Source organism: Pteropus vampyrus, unplaced genomic scaffold (assembly GCF_000151845.1).
Source record: "Pteropus vampyrus isolate Shadow unplaced genomic scaffold, Pvam_2.0 Scaffold243, whole genome shotgun sequence".
In the NCBI taxonomy this organism is placed as follows: domain Eukaryota; kingdom Metazoa; phylum Chordata; class Mammalia; order Chiroptera; family Pteropodidae; genus Pteropus; species Pteropus vampyrus.
Genome location: NW_011889024.1, coordinates 1,533,690 through 1,537,928, shown reverse-complemented (window position 1 = coordinate 1,537,928; position 4,239 = coordinate 1,533,690). Strand labels below are relative to the sequence as shown.

At 40.2% G+C, this 4,239-nt stretch overlaps 1 protein-coding gene and 1 long non-coding RNA gene across 3 annotated transcripts in view; one reads left to right on the top strand and one right to left on the bottom strand.

Moving 5' to 3' along the window:
* LOC111729023 overlaps positions 1–4,239 on the top strand; it is a 38,656-nt gene that overhangs the window by 6,642 nt on the left and 27,775 nt on the right. For both annotated transcript variants that reach the window (XR_002776051.1, XR_002776052.1), the window contains exon 2: positions 496–535. This is a non-coding gene — a long non-coding RNA (uncharacterized LOC111729023). The remainder of the gene's footprint in view (positions 1–495; positions 536–4,239) is intronic.
* SCOC (short coiled-coil protein) overlaps positions 1–4,239 on the bottom strand; it is a 34,443-nt gene that overhangs the window by 12,129 nt on the left and 18,075 nt on the right. The gene's annotated exons all lie outside the window — the stretch shown is intronic.

Below are 4,239 nucleotides of genomic sequence, written 5' to 3'. Positions count from 1 at the left end.
AAATAAGGAAAACATGCAAGTACAAATAGAGACCACTGCAATGGCATAGAAATATTTGATTATCAGATGAACATTTATGTGATCTGGAATATGCATATATTACTATCATAGACCATGTTAATAAAAGCAGAAAATTAAAATATTCTTCAGAGAGAAATGAGAAGCTCCAAGTTGCAAACAAAGCAATGAATACGCGAGGAAGACATGATAAATAATAAAATAGAGAACTTCCAAGATCATTTTGATCTCCCAGTCTGAAAACTCTCATCATGCACATAAAAACTTCTAACTTGTCTTAAATAATTAGAGGGTTCTAAAATGCTGTGGATATTTTAAAGTGAAATATGCTAAATGGAGGCATTTTGATAACTTTCAAGTGTAACCAGGTGTGTTCCCTGAGACTTTTAAGCTCATTAATTTGCAAGCTGTGTTTCATCTCATTCCTAAATAAGAACTCACATTTTCCTTTTTATTTATTTATTTTTCCCTTGAAAGGTTATTGAATTCATTGGAGGAGGAGTGTTATTCGAATTTGGTGAGTAAAGGATATATTCTACTTGCTGAAACTTGCTTTCAAAACTAGACTTAATAGTATACCATACTGCTATTTCGTAAATTAAGTTGTTTGGCTATAATTTTCTCAAGATTATAATTTCCTGATAAAAACCAGTAGCTGGCTAATTTGATTAGAGTCATTTTCGTTCATTTGTTCGGTAGTGGAAAAATTAAGGAAATTAACAGTGTATTTTTAGAGTTTCTCAAATGAGCTTTAGAAGGACATCAGGGCCTCCATGGAATCAAGCTTTAAACTTTATGGCAAAAGTGAAAATAATCAGGAATGATTATGGAGTCTTATTTTTCTCTAGACAAAGTCATGTCTAATCAATTAGTGTTTCCGAAAGTGTGTACCTCTGGTTATACGAGATGAGCTTTAAAAAATAGTTACATATTTTGTTGTAATTGAAAACTATAAATAATGCAACCAACCCTCAATTTTCAGATGGTGTTGCCTAGAACAAAGCCAAGTTCAAAATGATGTCAATTAAATGGTTAATTTCATGTGCCAACAGCTGTAGTATCGGTATGCGCGTGACTGGTGTGGAAAACTGTGTTCTGTCAGAAGTGCCACAGGCTTTGCTTTGAGGAGGAGGAAACCCGGGTTCGGTTATTATGAGCTAGAGACTGTGGAGGATCCAAATGTTTGAAACTGACCATAAGGTGGGGGATAAGTCATCTTACGATGCAGACCCCTGTTTCCTCAAATGAGGGGTTGGAATAGAACTAATTCTGCTTCTTTAGTATTTTACAAAATAACATTGAGGCATTCATCAAATAACACCTCCAGTGAGTTATAGTAGATGGTTCCTCATATTTAAGAATGAATCTTTGGTCGTGTCTGATCATTGTGCCCTTAGCAACATGCCTGTCATAGGTTCTGAAAGCTTTCCTGAGTGCTTTGAGCCACTCAATTGCAGCTTTTGGGATTTGAGGTTTCTGTGATTCTCTATACATGAATCTAGTCTTATTGATCATATCATCTGGGTACATGTTCCACTAAATTATTATAAAATAATCTGCTTTAAAATCAGGACTAATCGTTGGGCTCTGGGAGCATAAAGGAGGTTCTGTTTTAAATGACAGAGTGATATTTTGAAGGGCATAGAAGTCAGAGTTACAGTGATAACTAATATTTTATGAAAGAATGCACGTGAGTTGCTAGCAAGGCTCTAAAATGCTAGGCTGCTAATGGATTTTCCTACTTTCAATGCACAAGTATAATCATCATAGTTTTCTGTTTCCCTGGTAACCGTTTACACTAAAAATAATCACCTTGAGAGAGTTCTCTGTCAGGCTGTGTCAGGATCTGAGATTTTATATTAGAACAAGCCCGCTGTGGTTTTGCAAGTGCCGGAAGTGGACACAAGATGCCAATCAGAGTCCAAGGACTCTCTTATACCCTGCTACCAGCAGCATGAGGTTTATGTGGGTTTGCTTCTGTTTTCCATGTCCCCCCAAGCCTCACAGTGGGGAGCCAGCCACCCCAGATAGGCCCCCGCCCACGCAGTGGATTATGGTGCAGGAGAGGCACGCTGAGCTCAGGGAAATTTGCTTTTACAGCAAGTGGAAGCAGGTTTACTCTTCATCCTCATCCTTTAGAGGGGCTCTCTGCACCCACACCCTAAGAAATGGCCCCAGGCAGGGCCTCATGCTCCTGGAAGACCAGCAAAAACCTCCAGTGGCACTCAGGGCCCATGGTGGACTGCTTCTCCCAAGAAGCTCTCATTTAAATAATCTTTAGTTCTGGGACAAATTCCTATTTTTCTTCCTCCTTCCTCATACAATTATCTCAAGGGAAATACTACAAAATGTCTGACAAAGTGTTGGAGGGTTGCCTATAAGGCAAAAAGTAAGAGCACTACCCAAGCTGGCGATGGAGGAAGCATCAGCAGTCAATGGCGCCGTGATGACAGCGCTTTTTTTTAGCTCTTTCTCCCTCTGCTCTTTCTTTTTCACAAACCTCGCAACCATCAGAGAGAAGGACAAACCCGTCTGGTTTGTTTTCAAACAAATGGTTACAATTCATCTTGGGCAGGACAGTAACACTCATCCCAGCAAAAGCAGGTAAAGGCTTCCCTAGCTCGAAGCAGAGGTCTGGCCAGGCTCCCTTCCCTCTCAAATGATGCCAGAGAGCGAGCGTAAGCCTTGCTGCCGGGGATGAGGGCTTCGCCTGTGTCCTGCTCTGGAAAGGCCTGTCTCTGGTCTGAAGGCTGATGACGACTAATTTAAATCAAGCCCCCTGAAAGCTGCAGAAGACACAGCTCCTCACGTTATGGAAAGAGTCCAGAACTCCTTGTTATTCCTCCTCGATGCTGGAATTGTGAGTTCTGGAGCTCGAAGTAGGTTTTCTTTCTGTGCAACATGAAGCAAATAATAAGGAACTATCACGAAGTAGTCATTTGGGGAGAAAACCGATGTACGGCCTTCGGAGGTATCCTGGAGGCCATCCTTCTCATTCCCAGAAGTTTCTTCAGAGGAGCTCATGCGGGCCTTTATGCTTCAGGGCACTAATTTCACTTAGAGCATTGTTTCTCCCATCCAAGAGTTTTATGTCAAATAAATTTTAATGTATTTTTTTCTAACAAGCATCACTTGGCCACAACCCAACTCAGCACTTTAACATTTTCTTGCAAATATCTCTGCAGTTCGGTTTCAGATTTGTGGTTCAGGGGTACAGTCTACTGATAGCATCACTTCAGAAAAAATGTCATCAACTTAAAAAGCCACTGGCCCTTGCTATGCTGCAATCGACCATCTGCAAATATAAGATTTACGGTGCGTGTCCTAAATGTCTGTTGGGAAGACGAAATAAGAAAATCTGAGGGTGGTCCGTAAGCACTAATGGTATTTAAATAGAGACCTCCTAGCCCTGATCCCTTAAATATCTCGAGGGCACCTACTCATGTTCATTAATGCAGCCTCGTCACCAAGCACATGTGTGTTCATAAATACTGGTTGAATGAATGAATGTTCTGTTCTGAATCTTACTTTCTCTATCTCATAAAAAAGCAGGCGTGTCTGTGGAACTTGAGAGAATAATATTGGGTCTCCACAGTGTCTTTTCACCTCAGAGCTCACATTACTTTCTCTCAAATTCTCTTACGGCCACTTGTCACATCCCGATGAGAAGTAATGTTCCCTTATGGTTCCAGTCGTGGCTCTTCACACAGAACATTAGGCACACATGGAATATCACCGAGAGTGACAACCGATGTCATCTCATCATAAAATATGTCTCTGAGAACTCTCAAGAGATAGTCAGAATACACTAAAAGACTAAAAATAAAAATAAGATAAATAAAATAAAAATAAACCATGAATGCCATTTAGAGGCTATAGATAGTGAACTGCTGTGACTTGATCACTTTTAGGTATTCTCTGTGAGATGGTACACTGGTGACCTCTAGTGGCGAAATGGATTCAAAATAAATTTTCTGATAATGTGAAAGTAAGATATCAATCCCAACGTGAGTGCTGATTTTGAGAGGCGTGTGAGAACACCAGGGTGAAGATTAGGGACATCGATCAAAACATCACTACTGCCTTTTTCAGTTTCAATGATGCATACAAAAAGTCCTAGAAAAATAAAACAGAAAGTGGCACATTTAGTTAAAGGACACATAAGCCACAGAGGGTGGGAAGCAAGGGAGACAGGACAGAAATTGTAAATGCCACCCTTCA